The sequence below is a fragment of the Lissotriton vulgaris genome, chromosome 2_1 (assembly GCF_964263255.1).
Source record: "Lissotriton vulgaris chromosome 2_1, aLisVul1.2, whole genome shotgun sequence".
Taxonomy (NCBI): Eukaryota; Metazoa; Chordata; class Amphibia; order Caudata; family Salamandridae; genus Lissotriton; species Lissotriton vulgaris.
The window spans coordinates 1,569,407,963-1,569,427,759 of NC_141687.1; positions in this window are offsets into that span (position 1 = coordinate 1,569,407,963).

Sequence of the window (19,797 nt, forward strand, 5' to 3'; positions counted from 1 at the left end):
TCACTTCCTCCCCTGGCGCAGCAGCGCGGCCTTCTCTCACAGCTCCCCCGAGCACCCGCCTTTCCACAACATCTAACTCTCAACACTTTCTCACGCTTTCCCTTTTCTCCTCTTCCTTCCTCCACCTTCATCCTTTCTTTCGCTCCCACTTACACGCCCCTCCCTCTCCCTCTCCACAGCCACCTCTTTCCTACACCCCACCCTGTTCTTTCCCTCCCTCCTCGCATCATTTTTCACTCCACTGCCCTCTGCATGTGATTACATTACTGCTTACATTACTGCGTACATTATTTTACACTGTCTCTCACACTGTCTCTCGCTCTTCTGTCTCTCACACTGTCTCTCGCTCTTCGGCCATTGCAGCTCTAAGTTGGTGACCTTCATTATTCCGCTCACAGACTCTGGTCTGCCCAGTCCGTCTTTGCCAAGTCTGGCAGTTCTGACATCTCTGTTCTTACTTATTACATCTCTGTTCTTCAATTAGTGAAATTTCATATCCAGGTCCTGGATCTCTTCAGGCCGTTGATCTCCTTGTCCATTAGTGACATTTCATATCTTGGTGATTGATCTCTTCTTCGAAGTAGTGAGATTTAATATCTAAATCGTTCTTTTTCTTTTAAGGATGCATCCTCTGTATGTCATCAGTATTTATTGTTCTGTCACTATGTTGGTGGTTATGTAGTATGTTGATTATTGACCCTTTCCATTTCATGTTTTGTTCATTTGCCCTGCTTTATGTAACATGTGCTGTTGCATCCATGTGCTTTGTGCAAGCAGCAGCTGTGCTTTGTGATTAAGCCATCAATTCCCTCCCCTGTGACCCATTGTTCCCTCACTCATCTGACTTACCTGCCCCCTGCCTTGTCCGTCACCTAGGTGTATAACACGCCTCATAGGTAACCAATTCCTCGCTCGCCGCACTGGTAGCCATTCCCTAGCACGCCCATTTTGTGCCAATCATTTGCTTCACAATTGATTGCCAAAAGGGGGGAATACGCCATTCCTCCTCCCCTGCCTCCCTACATCCCTTACCTACACGTGTTATGCCTTACACCCACCTATTTCCGTAATGTCCACCAGCCCCCCACATATTCAACATTGTACTATTCAGTTCTTTCACGGTAGACCTGACATAATTCACAATTCTGCAACTAACGAATTCACTATCCTTACCGACGAATACCGCACCATACTCACAGGCGCCTGGATAGTTCTAGGGGTTGACCTTACGCCAGGCACCCAGCTTAACATCTCTACCCAATCTCTTGATAGCCTACCAGACATATCTCTTACACCACCATCCCCGGACACTACGGCCCCTCAGCTGCTATACACAGAAGACGCCTCTGACTCTGCCACCCTGTCTGTCCCCCACTCTCTTCCGCTTGAATACCTACAGTACTTAAATCACCCGCTGCCTCACCCATTCTCATCACTGACGACGAGCCTTCAGTAGACTCCATACAGTCAGGTGCTGCTTCTGAATTAGTGTACATCCGATCGCCACAAGAGAGCGGCCAAAACTTTCCCCCGCCATCCGCCTCCAACTCCTACTCCGATCACCCACAGTTTCAACAAGATACATCACCCCTTCTAAGAGCACTACTGTCCGATTAGTCATAAATTTCTATGGGCCCTGTATTCTGCCACACCTGCAGAGCCCATCTCACTGCTCCAACTTCACATAAGAGGGATGAGTGAGCATACCACTGACCATATCACAATATTCCTGATCAACAATAACGTTGTAGGCATTTCTGACGGCCACCCCTCTTGCTTCGTCCATGTTACACCCCTCAGTAGCACTGTTCTTCTCTCAATATTTCAGTCACTCAACATTGACTACGCCCACCCTCGCCAAGTCACTCTATCTCTCGCACCAGCATTTTCACGCCCCGCCGAGCCTATAATAAAGGCTCTTCCACACAAATAGTCCCACGCCCCACCGACCCTATAGTAAAAGATCATAGTAGCTCTCAACACACCTCTGCATCACCTGCATATTACTCACAAGAAACAAGCCTCATGCAGGCTCTTCAGGCAGTATACGATAAACGAATATTCGGCACGACAGTGCAGAAAACCCCAGAGTGGATCTACATACGGATCCGCCTATTATCCCCAGGCCTAGAACTCCCCACAGTATTCACGTCCTCCTGGCCACGGAACCCACTGCAGAGTAAAATCCGCAATGCCTTTGCCCGTCACAATCTTGAATTCCCTGACTTCTCCCCGGAGGGAAAATACAAGGGACCTGACGAAATAGATTTAAGATTCATACTCTACCGCATAGTCTGTACTGAAGTAGGAGAAGAGCTCATCAGAGATCTGCCTCCTCACGACTGTAGCCCTGTACAAACTTCCCATTGCACAGACCCCAGCCCTCACAACAACTAGGTGAAACACACCCAGGCAGGGTTGCTCAGTCTCTCATACATACATCAGACGGTATCCCACACAGGTTTGCAGCGACCATATATGCACTAAATAACCTCATGAATAGGATACAGAATCCCACCGTGTATAAGACACCTTACGGCTATCATATATATTTTATTGTGTACCTTGCAAATTTGGAAGGACCAGCAATCCTGTCAGGATTCTTCCCCAGACACCCACTCCAGTCTCAGATAGCAGACGCCTGCTTTGGCGGCCAACTCCAGTTCCCTGGCTGCACCCCCACACAAAATAGGGAGTTGCAAAAGGAGGTTTATGACCACGCCCTAGCAGGGGTAGCAGAAGAGCTCGTGCCTGATCTCTAGTGAAGCGTGGCCAATACCCCGCATTAAAGCCCCTGCCTTGCGGGCCCACAAATATCTTGTCATGGCAACACCACTCCAACATGTCCTGAAAACGTTCACTGCCCAAGAAAAACGCATACTCAAACACTGTAGGGAGCTTCACAAATTAACAAGGAATATGGATTATCCGTGGCCCTCCGAAGGTTCCTTTGACGTAAATACTCTCGAGCACGCCACCACGTTCCTAAACACCAAATATTCTGGAGCCAAATTACAAAAAAGGAAAGAAACCTTAGCTCTCTGGCGTATTTTTAAAGAAAACCCGCAAGAGCATCCTGACACCCTGCCCACTGCACCTTCTGCGCCCCCACCATATCAGGCCAATGGCATGTACCCTGCCATAGGATCTGCAAAGAACAAAGAACTAGATCTACAGAGCACAACTAATGACTTACCAACTGTCGGATACGGTCAACTCCCAAGTGACCTTTTTCCCACACTCGAATGTCCTCAACCCGGTGGTGAAGGTAGTAATGCCTCATCGCCGCCACCCGGCACCAGCAGTGGCCAACTGACACCCGTCACAGTGCCGGCCACCGTACCCCCCACAATGCCAGCCCCAGCCAGCCCCCTACATGTAACTCATGTCACCGGTGGCAGCCCAACACTGCACGCCACAGTGCCAGGATTGCCAGGACAAATAAATGCGCAGTTTTCACTACAACTGAATCCCACCTCCATCGTAGTCCCACCTGGTGAGGAAGACGAGGACAATGAAGACAACGTGTCCATAGCATCATCAAATAGCTCCCACACGTCATCTCACCACTCATGTCGCCATGCGCTCCCGCGCTACCCTGATCTCAACAGCCTACGTGATACCAATGCTCCACAGTACCAGGAGCAGGAGGCAGTCCCCCGCGACCGCATGCCATTTTGCGACACAAACACAGGCGAACCACTAATGACATTTTCCACAGTTCACCAACAAAATAAGGATAGAGAACTACAAGGCCCACAGGCCTTGGTTCGTTATGACGCATGGAAACCAGCCACAGACCTCAATAAAAGCTCAGAGTGCAGTCCCAAAGGGGATGCCAGAGCAGACCCGTCCCCCAGCGAGCATGAAGATATAGCTCAATTACTCCGACGTGCCTCATTTAAACTAGAAGAAATAAGCGACAGATTCTCTGAGACTCTCAAGATTACACACCCTAACACACCACATACTCAGCAACAAAAGAACACCTCACAGCAGCCCACGGCACAATCACACATCTTTGAATATACTGAAGGGAATGGGGACCTAAACCAGAGTCAACAGCGGACAACACACTTCCCATCCTCACCTTCACCAAGGGCGGATACCTCTCGCGACATAGGAGACTATGAAAGACTACCTGACGTACAGTATAATGGGTCCCCCTCCCAGAGTCACCAGACTACTGCGCCTGACCAGACACGCACGCCTACAGGGCAAACACAGGTCCATTTCACACCCCCGGACGTACCATCTCGGCACCATGCGCCTGCAGCGGATCCGTTTGCCCTACCATCCACCACAGCCATGATAGGCTCCCCCAGCCAGTAACACGTCTCAACATTGACAAAACAATTAACAAACCCATTCCTTGATAATCAGGAATTACCAACAGGGGGTCCAGAGAAGAAAAAGAAGAAAAGGACAACAGAGGTAGAAAGACTAACTGTACTAGGAACGCACGGACGACCAGAGGACATCGTATACGATGCCCCTTCCAATGACGCTCCCATCAAATACAAAGTCACTGGCACTGCCTCCATGCGAAACACTCGATCTACAACAGGCAATGGCATGTTCTTCAGCAGGCCATGTGCCCTGCGAGACAATGACCTAACTCCCAACCAAATAGTGGAAATAGGAGAGAATTCAGATTTCGCTGTCATCCCCTTCACAGACAATCTGGCCGGATGGACGGAATCCTTGGCCCCGCAGATGATCCCCTGGCCAAGGGAAGGGTCTTTCGAACCACAGCATATGGCCACAGCTGTAGAATGTATCCTGGAGGGTGTAGGGGATGAAGACTGGGATTACGACTATATGCGAGCCAGTCTCGAAATTTGGCAGAAATATGCCATAAGATATGACACCACAAGACCAAAGTATCCAGGTGTAGGGATTAGCCGCCAGATGCCGCTAATATACAAAACACCAGGGGCCCCCGCCATATATAACTGCTGGTCTTATGCAGAGAAGGAAGCCATTAAAAAGAACCTTCCGCCCCTCACAGAGGGTGCCGGCAAATGGATAGTGGCCCTAGAGAAGAACACCACAGGCACCAAACCAGGGATTGGAGACATGAAAAGTTTGCTTATATCCATCATGGGAGGGGAAGCAGAAGAAATTTTCACAAGTATCAGTAGAGGATTAATAACAATGAACGAGACAAAATATGATGTGGAACCATTTGATAAAATAAGGGCGGCAGTCTGGACTAAGTTGCGACTAAAATACCCTGACGTTTCCGACATTGGGTCTCTCATGTCTCTGACCATGCAAACAAATGAGGACCCTATTAATTTCATCTCCAGAATGAAAGAAAAATGGCATCAGGAGTTAGGTGACTCCTGGAATACAACTGGAGGGAACAGCAGGCTCTTTTACCACATGGTGAAGAGAGGACTGCCAGACGACGTGCAGGAGAAATTAGATGGGGTAGTAGCCATGGAAGCAAAACCATGGCCTGAAATACAGGACCACATCATACATTTCTGCAAAAAGAAAATAGAACAGGAAAAAAGTAGACAATTAGCCATTGAAAATGCAGCCGCAAAGCTAGTACAGCAGAAGCTTAATAGGAAAAAGGATACAGTGGACAATCTCATGCTGGCGGCACCAGTCAGCCAAATGACAGCTGTCACCACCTTTCCACAGGACGCTCGAAATGTGCTCGCCAACAATACCCAGTCCACTCCGCAGCAAGTGCAGCAACCTGCCGTACAATATGCGCAGGCACAGCCGCCACAAACACAACCAGCCATACAGTACGTACAGACTCCACCACAACCAGCCATACAGTATGTGCAGACTCACCACAACAAACTGTACAATATGTGCAAGCCCAACAGCAGCCCACAGTGCAGTACATCCAACAGCAGCCCCCTATACAGTATTTATCACCACAACCTGCCTACAGTAATGACCAACACCAGTATTACAACAACAATAGAAACACCGGAATGCAGGGAAGGGCCAATGGACAGCAAAGGGTCCAGCAACAGACAGGCCAGCGTACCTGCTTCTATTGTCACAAGGTGGGCCACCTGCAAAGAGAGTGTCGCTCTAGGATTCAGGACCAAGGCCAACAAGTTATGGGTCCCGCCCAGCAAGCACCCCTGCAGTTCCCGACCACAACAACAAATGTATGCACAGGCACCCCAGATGGTGTATGCATATGCCCAACAAGCACCACAGCAGAACATGCCACAGGCACAGCTCCAGATACCCGTAATGACCCAACCTCCACAACAGTCCACAATGATACAAGTCCCCGTGCAACAGCAGCCACAGACAACCTCATACCAAGTGATGCCCCAAGTCCAAACTGCCCCACCCCAAGGTGGTGCGGTAGTCACCTCCAACAATCCATTTGCACAAGGCACTATCCAGCAATACCAGGCTGGAGGATTCTCGCGCTAGGAAAGCCCACAGACAACTCTTGTGTGCCCCGTTTTATCATGCATCATGAGCGGTGAAGATTACCCCACCGTCCTGGTCACGATAAACAACAAAACCTATAGCTTCCTCATTGACACAGGCGCCACGTACTCCTGCATTACAGGCGGACACCTGCCTATTTCTGATCAAGTAGCGGACACACAGGGATTCTCTGGGGCAATAGCAAGGGTCCCCTTTACAAAGCCAGTACCCCTGCAAATAGGAGACCGGGTGCTGGAGCAACCACTGCTTTATTCACCACACTCTCCAGTTAACCTTTTAGGGAGAGACCTAATGGCAAAACTAAACATGACCATTCACTTCCATGAGAACGGAACAATGGTTTGCTCTATACCAGGCACACCCTTAGCAAGAATGATGGCACTCACTGCTCAATCTTCCCTGACAGATCAAATGAGGGCTCGCCCTGTGGATGAACAAGCGTTCTCCACAGCGGTGCACATCATCATAGCCCACACACCTGAACTGCACCAGCGCACTGTCCAGCTCCCGAAGGAATTTCTCTTCCGCCCACAGTCCCAACACTTTCAGATATGGGACAAAAGCATGATCCTAGGCATACATGCTCTTCACATTACACCTACATACGGGGCATTCATAGCAGGAGACGACAATATGCGCTCCTGGGCCTGTGTCATTTTCATCGAGCCCGGACACCTAGTGAGGGACGTTTCAGATGAACAGCTCTTTGGTGATCCTGACAACTGTCCAATAACAGAGATTGTCTATATGGATGAGGTACCTCTATCGGTGACAGTGGAAAAGAGAACGCCCACTGCCCCACAAGAGTATGACTCAGTGCGTGAAGCAGACTTGGCACAAGTCCCACCGCACCTGTGGACCACTGTCCCCAATGATGTGGGCCTCATCCGTTCTGCCACTCCCTTCAAAATAACACTGAAACAAGGCACGATTCTACCCAGAATTAAACAGTACCCACTTTCTAAGGAAGCACAGGAAGGCATTGCCCCAACAATACAAGCCCTGCTAGATCAAGGGGTCATATACCCCTGTGTATCTCCAGTTAATACCTGCCTTTTTCCGGTGCGCAAAGGCAAGACCAATCAGTGGCGCCTAGTTAATGATTTGCGCTCTATCAATAACATCGTGGTACCAGAGTTTCCCATCGTCCCAGACCCTTCGGTCATCCTCACCAATGTCCCCCCGAATGCACAATACTTTTCGGTGATTGACCTGAAAAATGCGTTTTTCAGCGTCCCCCTTCACCCAGACAGTCAGTACCTATTGGCTTTCTCATTCGACGGGGTGCAAATGACTTACCGGCGTCTCCCTCAAGGGTACTGTGAGTCTCCGAGCGTGTTCAACAGAGTGGTCAAAGAGGACTTATCGAACTTCCAATGTCACAGCACCTTACTGCAGTATGTCGATGATATTTTGCTCTGCAGCACTACAGAATGCCAGTGCAGAACTGATACAGTCTCTCTGCTCACCACACTAGCTCACAGAGGCTATAAGGTGGACAAAAACAAACTTCAGTACTGCCAAACAGAGGTACAATACCTAGGCCAGTTAATGTCAGCATCAGGGAGACGGGTCACGCCAGACAGAGTTGAAGCCATCAAAGGGACACCAGAGCCCCAAACTGTCAAAGACATGCAAAAGTTCCTAGGATTAGTGAACTATGACCGCCAGTGGGTCTTTGACTTTTCCACAATAACTGCCCCGTTGTTGAAAGCAGTTAAAGCAGCCAAAGACAGACGCAACAAAATAGACTGGACACCTGAAATGACAGCATCCTTTAAGCAGCTCAAAGATGAAATAACAAACGCACCAGTGTTAGGCACACCTGACTACACAAAATAATTCTACCCGTTTACCCACTGCAATGGCCAGGTCATGACTGCTGTCCTCACTCAGAAATACCCAATGGGCCACAAGCCCCTTGCTTACTTCAGCGGAATGCTAGATTCAGTCATGAAAGGTCATTACCCCTGCGAGCAAGCTCTTGCTGCGGCAGCCTTTGCAGTGGATAAAAGCACACCCATTGTCATGGGATCCCCTCTGACACTGTACACTGAGCACGCTGTCTTTGCCATAATTCAGAAAGCTAAAACAACATTGACAACACAAAGAGTGTCAGGTTATGAAGTCATACTGTCATTACCCTCCCTGAAGGTTGTCAAATGTCACACAGTCAACCCAGCCACATTCTTTGCCCATCCCATTGCCGCATCAGATGATGACACCCATGACTGTGCCACATATTGTCCCGATGAATCAGGAGCAGCAAAAGAGGACCCCCTGCCAGACAGCACTGTATATTTTGTAGATGGGTCCTCCACAATAGACCAAGAAACAGGGATCAGATACACAGGAGCCGCAGTGGTTAGGGCTCAGCAGCATGAGTCCTCTGACTCCCTAGACATTGTACAACAAATTACATTGCCATCGCACTACTCCGCCCAAGCCGCTGAACTAGTAGCACTAATTGTCGCTTTAAACAACGGGGCTGGTGACCGCATCACTGTATACTCAGACTCTGCATATGTCACTACAACGACACACTTGCGCATCTTGCGCTGGAAACGGCGCGGATTCCTCAAATCAGATGGAACACCAGTATGTCACAAACAGTTGTTGGAAGAACTAATAGAAGCCCTGACACTTCCAACAGAGGTAGCCGTTGTCAAATGTGCTGCTCACACGAATGGACAAGACTTTGTGTCCAGAGGCAATGGTCTGGCAGACTGGGCAGCCAAAGCTGCAGCCAGACCCTCTCTACCTTTCACTGAGCATGACCCATACAACGCCCCAATTTTACTTGCCCAAGCTGTGGCACCAACAGAGCAGACAAAGACAAATGAAGACAGTGTATCCTTAACACCATACACAGACAACAACAACGACACAAACACCACCAAGGACACTATTGACCCAAATGCTTCCTGCCCACTCGATGACACACAACAATACGATTTCATTGCCCAATTGCATCTCAGAGAGATACAAGAAAGTGCACCACCACAAGAGAAAGAGTTATGGAAAAAGAGGGGAGTACAGCAGGACCCTGCTGATTTTATTTACAGGCAGACCATGTCCGGAAAACCTGTCATGCCACAAGCGTTACTGCAGGTGGCGCTAGATCAACTTCACCTTCCCGGACATGTTTCCCGAGATAACATGTCCACCACATTACAAGCAGACTGGTTCATTCCCAATGCTTATGAACTGATACAGCTTTTTGTTAATAAATGCATCATTTGCCAACAGTATTCCCCAAACCCAACTCTCAAAACGGTTGCCTCCACTATTCCTAAACCTTCTGGCCCATTCAAAGAACTCCACCTCGACTATGTCGACATGATTGATCGATGCCAAAATTACCGATATCTCATTGTGGTAGTATGCCCCTTCTCACGGTGGATCGAAGCTGGACCATGCTTCCACTGTGATGCCAAAGCAGCAGCCACATTCCTGCTCCGTGACGTCATCTCCCGCTTTGGAATTCCTTCCGCCATCAGGACTGACAACGGAAGCCATTTTTCAAACGCCATCTTCTCCTCACTCACCACAATGCTAGGCATCAGACACAAGCTGACATCCGCTTACCACCCCCAAAGCAATGGCATTTGTGAGCGCCTCAACGGCCTGCTCAAAACAAAAATAAGCAAAATTAGCGCCACCATTGGCAAAAAGTGGCTCTACTGTCTCCCACTGGCCCTCTTCTCATTAAGAAATTCCCCGAGTTCGGATCACCACCTCACCCCCCACCAACTTGTCACCGGACGATCCATTAATGTAGCAGTCCCTCCCAGCAGGCCCAAAACTGATAGCGAGTCATCCTCCGAGATTGTTAAGGCTGAGCTTTATGACTTCCTGTGCACACTAACCCGCGCTGCACAGTTCCTCTCTGTCCAGGTATCCAAAAGGAAGGAGAAGGGCCCCATCGATCCTGAGCTCCCACCTATCCGTCCCGAAACTCTGGTCTTCATCCGGAGGCACGTCAGGCGTTGGAAAGATCCTAAGTTCGACAGACCCTTTGAGGTGATTGACTCTTCTCCAACTGCCATCCGGATAGCCGAAAGGAAAGCATGGATCCACAGGAGAGACCTCCGCTTCGATCCTGGACCTGCGCAGCAACAGCCAATGGACTAAAAGAGGGAAGCGATTTGCCCATGGTCCCCCGAAATGAGGACGACGACTTCCCATCCACCATTCCATCCATCATTGAAGAAGAAGAAGAAGAAGATGTCCACGGGTCGCTCCACGAATATAGCGCCCGTGAAGCAAAGTTATGTATACTCACTGTTCTTATGTTTTGTATTATTGTTGGAGTGGCACTAGCAACATTCAACTGGTATATCTTTTTTCTTGCTGTAAAAAGTTATAGTGATAGAAGCAGCCAAGATGCCTCACTGCCTATTGTTCCATCCACTGTACCAGCGGTCACACTCAAACAGCAGAAAGCACCACACAGCACACTAGGTCCTGAACTCCCAGAAAACAGCACTGCTAGCAACACGTCCATTAGTGTGCACCTTGAACTCTCACCCAGTACCCCAGAGGAAAGGACTAGTCCCTGGAAGATAGCTACCAACGCCACAGAATTAGCGTCCTACCACCACCCTTCCTGCCACCATAGAAAACGCAGATTTGCTATTGCCCCGTACAGAACAAAACCTCTTGTCCCCCGCAAGCATCAGAAGGCAGGGCATAAAACATTCCAACATCTCGTGCAAATACAGGAAGGCCTAGGGCCCATGCTCAGCCTACCCCAAGTGGTAAGGGACCATTCAGTCCACTCTTCCCTAGTAGACAACTCCTGGTACAGAGACATGACAGCAGTAGGGAAAACAGTAACAAATGAGTCCTGCTACGTATGTTCCTACATTCCCCATGCAGTAGGTGCCGACAGACTGATTTTTCCCAAGGAAGTCCCACCTCACATAGCTATGTGCCTACTGCACTTGTACGTCTGCCGGATAATAGGGCAGATTCGGGTCCTTTCAACCCAGATGGTATTAGACCTTGTAAACATCACAACATGGGATTACACTTACACTGTGCACAAGGTTGTCTCCGACCCAGCTGAACTCCGGGAGGAATTCAAGGAAATGCGAAGGATAGGGATACAGGACATGGACTGGAAGGAACAGGGCATTAGGAAGCGTGGGTATATAACAAACAACATACCCCGGGCAGGATGTGATTTATCATATAAACACCCCCCAGGCCCCTGTCCATGTAAGAATAGAACAATGCTACGCCTCGGGGCACAGGTCTACCTTAACAACAAATGGCAGAACCCCGGAGGGTTTTGGTGTAAGGCGGCAGCCTTGGGACCCCCTTGGGCTGGAGAGACACAGTATGAAGAAGATATTGACTGGGATGTTGAGGATAAGTGTGATCAAATATGGGCTCAAGAGAGCGGGAGGTACACCTGGGGTGGGGAAGGAATGCCAGACCATAAAAAAGGATTCAAACTAAAAAACCCTTCTCTTTGTTTCATAGGTAATGGCTCTGTCGCTGTTGGGCATAACACAGACTGTAATTCCACGATTTTCAACTTCGATATGCAGTTCGGCACCACTACTCTAATGGATTATTACTGGGCTTGCGGAGAGCACCTCTATCCCCAACTACCTCCTCAGTGGCTCGGACTGTGTACCTTGGTAACTTTGCATGAAATTCATCTGGTCGTACCAGCATCAAATGCTTCCCACATCCTGTCACATCCAATGACAGGTGACCTGACATTCCTCCATCGACACCGGCGAGCAGCAGAGTACTTTGCAGGAGAAGCCCGTGGTAAGGTCCCAGAAGAATTCCACCTCTTCAGCGAGGCCCAGCTTTTCTTCGGAGGGGCATTCCCAATGTTTCAAACGCAGGCTAATGCCCGCTGGCTGGAAGTAACTCGCTATGAAGTCATGAAAGCAATCAACAGCACCAGGGATGGCCTAAATGCAATTCGGGAAGAACTGCGCCCACTACGACTAATAGTTCTGGAACATCGCTACTTCCTCGACATGCTAACGGCCAAAGATGGTGGTCTGTGTCATCAAATAGGAAAATCCTGCTGCACTTTCATACCTGGAAACGACGAAGACAACGGATCCATATCAAGGGCCATTGAGGAGTTGACTAACTTGGGAAAAGAAATGATTGAGGAAGGAGGTGCCCCTGCAGACATTATCCCAACGAACTGGTTCGACTTTGACTGGATGCCCTCCTGGCTAACTGCTATTCTAAAGCTGATGATACCTGTAGTCGGGATTATGGTCCTTCTGTGTTGCGCCTTTCAGCTGGGGAGTCACTGTATCAAGAGATTAAGCACAAAAGCTGTAGGGATGAATTATGCTAGGACAGGGATTTACCAGATACCAAAATATGAAGACATAGATCGGGCTCCTGGGGATGGGAATGGAGAACAGGTACAAATGATCGAGCTAGGACAATGTAGCACACATCCAGCACCACCTGCCACACACTCTGGGGTACCATCAGCCCCACCTCTCCCCCCAGGTAGAGACACACTAAGGAACAACACTGCAGCTACTCAGTATGAGTGCCTGCTCAACAAATCAGGTCAACAGTATATCCAGCTACTAAGGTCAGACGAAAATGTTGCACGTCCAACTAGTTTTAAGTGCTATGTCAATGACATGCCATGGATTCCACCATTTACAACAAGGGGTGGTGAGGGACAGAGTCTCTGAATTAAACAGAATACTCTCACCCAGTCAAGAGATCAGGGCTAGATCCAACACCGTTTTTTAGCTCACTGCACCATCCCAGTTTCAGAACCTGGCTGTATGCAAATTAGTCTGTTCCTGTCCCAGTGCATGATGGGAACAGGGCAAACCAAACTACAAAAGCCAATTCTTACACTGGGAAGGAAACAAGCTACCGGGGACCGGTTTCTGGCATTTCAGCCGTCTTCGGCCCGGCTTGCTTGAATCCTGATGGTGCAATGAGCAAGGGACTCACATCTGAGTATACCCTTCCACGCTTAGGGTGGACAAAAATATTTACAACAAGGGGTGGTGAGGGACAGAGTCTCTGAATTAAACAGAATACTCTCACCCAGTCAAGAGATCAGGGCTAGATCCAACACCGTTTTTTAGCTCACTGCACCATCCCAGTTTCAGAACCTGGCTGTATGCAAATTAGTCTGTTCCTGTCCCAGTGCACGATGGGAACAGGGCAAACCAAACTACAAAAGCCAATTCTTACACTGGGAAGGAAACAAGCTACCGGGGACCGGTTTCTGGCATTTCAGCCGTCTTCGGCCCGGCTTGCTTGAATCCTGATGGTGCAATGAGCAAGGGACTCACATCTGAGTATACCCTTCCACGCTTAGGGTGGACAAAAATATTTACAACAAGGGGTGGTGAGGGACAGAGTCTCTGAATTAAACAGAATACTCTCTTTTCTGGTGAAGAATTGGCTTGGTAGTTTACTCTGCCCTGTTCCCATGATGCACTGGGCCAGGGACAGACTGATTTGCATATAGCCAGGTTCTGAGCTGGGATGGGGCAGTGAGATAAATAACGGTGATGGATCAAGCCCTGATCTTTGGACTGGGTAAGAGTGGTCTGTTTAACTCAGACACTCTGTTCATCACCCCCCCCCCCCTTTTTGTAAATGGATTCCACCATTGGCAGAAAAATCAACAAAATATTCACTTAAGAGTGTGTTCATAAATGAACAAGAGGGGGTATATGATGGAGGGTCCCGTTCTACCATCTAACATCACCAGAAAGGAGAGTTCTAACAGCCTGGGTAACATGAAGGCCTGATGTAGGCCCTGCGTGATAGAAATCTGAAAACATGCTAAAATAACTAGCTTTCTCCATTAGTAAATAAAGGCCCCAGGGCCCACTATGCTTAAGGCTTAAAAACACACGTTTCTGTGCATGGAACTGAACAAGGTAAAATTAGGCCTTCAAAGATTAGTTAGCTCCACTGTCAGCTCCCAGACCAACACCCACACCCACACACACACTCACCCTGGTACACGTGGTATAGCTTCCTGAAAACATTGCTAAAAGTATTATTTTTTGAAACATAGCTTGCTCAAGTACAAACAGCAACCTCTGGCAATACTCTGCTCCTATCATAAGGTCTAGCACGTGCAGATATGAAGAAATGTTCGTGACCAACTGTCTCTGTTTAGAAATGTACGTGACCAACTGTCTCTGTTTAGAAATGTACGTGACCAACTGTCTCTGTTTAGAAATGTACGTGACCAACTGTCACAGTTTAGAAATGTACGTGACAACCTGTCCCTTTTAGAAAAACAAAATGTTCACTGTTCAGAAGTGTCCAAAGCAAAATGTTCTGTACAGATGTCCTTCCGGTGTCCTGGAACACTCGTGGTCAAACCGCCTGCACAGAATAAGGCGTAGGCTAGTGTCACCAGAGAACCTTAGTTCCTCAATTTGAGGTATAACAAGACCCAACCGTCAAATCTGAAGTCAGAACTTTCCTGCGGATGCCCTGCTGCATGAGCGTGGACTGTTCTCTGGCTAGCCGATCCTATCTGACTTGGGAGACCGACGCCCCTCTCAGGTTGTGGATTTCCCAGGGCAGATAGCCCATCTCTCTCTAGATCTCTGACCCTTCAACTATCTCTCTTCATAGATACATTCCTGTATGTCAGGCTCTTTAAACAAAGGTGACTGGGTGCACTCCTAGATACTACCAGGCACTGAATTATATTTGCAAAATGTTCTATCCTTAGCTAAAATTCCACCTACGTCTTCTCTGCCTTAGCCCCATAGTTCTGGGCCCTGATAGAAATATACAATCTATAGAGCCAGACCTGCTCTAGATGAGGTGCCCTTTTCACTTAGGGCTCCATACTCATGTACTCTGTAGCGTAGGATATCCTGATAAGTTCTTTCAGTACAACTTTCATTTCAGCATTGCTTTAAGATATTTTGAGCATTTGTCATCTATCTGTAAATCCAGACCGAGTGAAGTCTGGACCTTATTTGAGAAATTGCATTTCAGCATATAACTGTTGCGCGTTTATTTTTCTGTCTGTCAAGTGAAAATAAAATGCCACTCCAACTTCAAAGTATGGTATCTTACGTCTGTGTTCGTTCTCTCAGGTAGTGAAAAGCTGTGTTGGTGATGTGCGATTTGTAACCACACCCCAGAGGTGGTGACCACTGACCGAAGGGGTCAAGACTTTCCCCTTACAAGTTGGCGGATTTTTTTTGCTTGGTCGCGCTTCAAAAATACAACTTCGTGCGCGCGGTGTTGACTTACCGTGATTCTGAGTTCACTGAGTTGTTTTCCTCCCAGTTTGCGTGCGCTGCGCCATTTTCAATCTTGCTGCGTGATCGCGCAAGACTTTTCGACTGTGAGTACGTCATGGCATGATAGCGCAAGACTTTTCGACCACCAGTTCGTCATGAGTCCTGCCAACTTGCACTGGGAGACTTTCAGAAAGCGAATACGTCATGAGGGCCCGCGATCACGCATCACAATAGTAAAATATTGCGAACACGTAGATGCGCCGCGCAGCTGACATCCGGCTGGAGATTTGAACAGCTTGCTTTTCCGAAATAGCAAAAATTGCATTTCTGCACAAGAAATCTATCGCTGGCAGCATAAACCTTCTGAAATTGATGATTTGGATCAGAATAACTTGAGGTTCCGTGAGAATCGTAATGGTGTTTTGGACTTGTTCGAATATGAATGAGTTTGGTATGTACGAACCGCAAATGACGAGTTTAGTGGGTGTACGTGTTTTCGCTACACTACTTCACATCGTTCGTCTTATTTGTGGGTTTCTCCATCTGAACCCACGGGTTCCATTTTAGATACGGCATCCATTTTGTTTCTTGCCCTCATGTAGTCGGCGAACGGACAGTGTTCGCTTCGTGACCCTGGGATTCCCAAGCTTTTGCGGAAGACACATGTTCCTTTGAGGGTGATTTTATGACGAGGGGAATGATACGGCAAAGGCAGATGGCTCCGCTCGAGGCTCATCTTGCTGTGCTGGTCTATTGTTTCAGCCGTGCATGCATTAGGCACGAATCCTTTGATCCTACAATCATGCTTCCGATATTGTCCCCTACACTCTTTTTCAATCTGTTGTCTGTTTTTCTCTCCCTTGCACCTGTTTCTGTCTCTTCTCTTAGCTTGTTTATGACTAGAGTGGAATGTGCTTAATGGTGAGATAACGTGCTTTTACAGTTGGGAACCGGCGATGTTACTGTAATTATGTTCCGGGCTCTTGAAAACATGAATGCGACCCTTTTGAAGTTTATTGTGGAAACTGAGTTGTAACCTTTTGTTCACTATGTTGTGCAATGACGAAAAGGTGTATAAAAAGGAGCGATCCACGTTTGCAATTTGAAGCAGACTCTCATAACCTACACGTGGTTGTACTTCTTGCGATCTCTGTATCCCTGCAGTAAATAAACGTTGATCTTTGACACCAAAGGAAGTGTCCCATGTCTCTGTTATTTGTACGCCGGAACAGGTAACCCATGAAGGATTCAGGTGTTGTCCCCTGGCACCGCTGGGCCTTAGAATAGCCCAGTCCTTCAGTTGGCGCCCCATGTGGGGCGACATCAGCGGTACCGGTCCAAAGCCCGACGATCGTGAGGAACTTCGTGTGAAATATCAGAGGGAAGGTGCACCCCGCTTCATCGATCCTGTTGTCGAAATAAGTGGCCCGAAGATTTTTCCCACGAAGATTCCCGCTTCCTGACGGCTGCGACGGACTGATGCCCTGACTGTCGACCTGTTTTGGTGCCTGGCGTAGTCCTTTGTACAGCGAGACGATAGACGGGCCTTCCTGGTGACGCAATTGTTCTCTCAGTTAAGTATTTGTGGGTCGCTCCCAGTCCTTAGTTGTTGGTTCCTTCTTGGGACATTTGCTTTGTTGTTGAAACTTGGTTGTTTGCATGGTTCCATTGCATTTTGTGGTTCTTAGTTGTTGGTTCTTAGTTGTTGGGTTTTTATTTGACGATTGCAATTGCCAAAAACCGAGGGTCTCGTATTTTTGCGAGGACATCGGAATTCGATAACCCTTGAAGTTTGTAAGCTCGGTTAGTGTGCACGATGCATGGCCGTAGTACTTTGTTTGGTTTCCTTAAAGGTTGCGGTACGGATTCCCGGTTGGAGGACTCATGTCCGATACCTCCAGTTGGAACTCCGGTTTATGAGCTCTATAGTCGACACGGAGTGGGTCCAATTGCTTATAATGACTGTTGGATCCGCTACACGAAAAAAGATGGTGTCCTTAGCTGGCCACCTCATGGTAGTTTCGAAACTGAGATTTTAGATAATCTTGAATCAAAATTGTTTAAGAAGAAAGCTAGGCCGGCTATGTTTGATTCCTTTCGGTTGTGGCGTAAAGAGGCCAAACAGAAAGAAATCAAGCAAATAAAGAAAAATAAATGAGACGGTATCATTACAATGATGCAAAGTGCCGAACAATATCAGCGAGATAAAGACGAGAAGAAAAAGGACGTTTTTACTAGATTGCATCGTATGGCGGTGGATAAATGTTATCCGGTTTTACAGTCTGGTTCTGATAAGACGGGAGAGGAATCGACAGAGGATCCTTTGTTGTCTTATTTATTAAAATCACCACCTCCTTATGTACAGGGTACTGCAGCCCCTGTTGTTCCTCCTGTCCCTCAACCTGTTGTCCCGGCGGCTGCTGGTCAGCCTGTCGTTGGTCCTGTTCCTTTGAATCCTCTTGTTCCTCAAGTTGTCCCTGCTCCCTTACCTGCCCTTCTTCCTACTGCCCCTTTTCCTATACCTTCTCAGTCTATTGCTCCCGCTACTTCTGTTATCTTGGCTACGCCTACTGCTCCTACGTTCAGTCCTCATGTTGTTGCTCCCGTACTTCTCTCCCCTTCTCCTTCTGTTCGTAGTCGTATACCTAATGTTGTTGCTAATCTCTATTCTCAGCTTTCCGGACCAATACTTGGGTCTGATGTTTCTGACGTCTCTCAAAGACGGAGTCAAGTTCCTGGTGGTCGGGAGAGTGAGACGTTAGTAACTATGGCGCGAAAATGGATTAGACATCCTGCTAAGTACACTCCGCGCACAATTTACGAGACGTTCTCTCAGTTTAATGAGCCCACACAAAGATTTGTGTTCGAGGAAATGTGTAAATCCTTGAGAGAAGAGTGGGATAATGATGAGTTAGATAATGTACCGTCAGATATGACTGAACTTCAGAATCAGTTCTTGAGCGGTATGATTGTAGGTGGTAATGTACGACGTGCATTGGAGCGTTTGTTTGCCTTTTGATCTACAGTGCCTCCTCGAGTGTCGTTTGATAACGACTCTGATGATTGGAAAGCACAACCTGGTCAGTATCCTATGCAAGAAGTTCCCCCAGTGTGGATGCCAGGTAATGCTGCTGTCAATCCTCCCATATTGCCACACTTCCAGAGAGTTTGGATACACCTCCCATGGAAGCGATCGGAAGTCTTACAGGTGAAACAATCTTTGCCTGATCCACGGAAAAATCCGGCGGGTTATTATAAGGAGTTATCCCAACTTGTGGATGCTACTATTATGAACCTTGCCGATATTGATATGTTGTTTGGTAACGTGGTACCACAACCCATTTGGGCAAAAATTCGACAAGAGAATCACGCAGCCGAGTTAGACAGTGATTGGGCTGCTCTTGTGGCGGCTGATGCACTACAAGTAGGTGGGGCTAAGCCTTAACAGTTGATTACGGCTCTGCCCCAAAGAATCATTACGCTCATGAAAACGCTTATGCCAGCGATGAGGGTAAATTGGGATAAATTGTCTGCTTGCAAGCAAAAGAAAGACAAGAGTGTCTCCGATTTCTTTACTAGATTTGAGGAAGCATTTATCGATCACAGTGGTCAGGATATGAGCACTGAGGGAGGTCAGCGGTTGTTTGTTGATAAATTTGTGTTAAATCTGTTACCTGAATTGTGTAACAAATTGAAGAATTCTGAAAGTTCATGGGCTGTTTCAACAACGGCTCAAATCTTAGCCACGGCTCAATACTATGAGAATAGGGAAAAAGAAGAAAATGATTGTGCAGATAAGAAAACGAAGGAGCTTAAAACTAAAGTCTTGTTACAGCAAGCATATCCTCCACGCTCGAGTCAAACTGACTCGCAACAGCAATATCGACCACAGGTGCAGTCTTCTAGGACGCAGTCGCGCTCTGATTCTTCTACGCCCAGATCTATGCTTGGGTATAATCAGTGTGCATATTGTAGGGTAGAGGGCCATTTAAAGTTTAATTGTCCTGCTTTACGTGACCGAAATAATGGTGTTTCGGCCCGAGGCGGTCGTAGTGGTCCTCAACAGGCATCTCGAGGTAGAGGTCGTGGTACCTCTCAAAATCAGAATGAG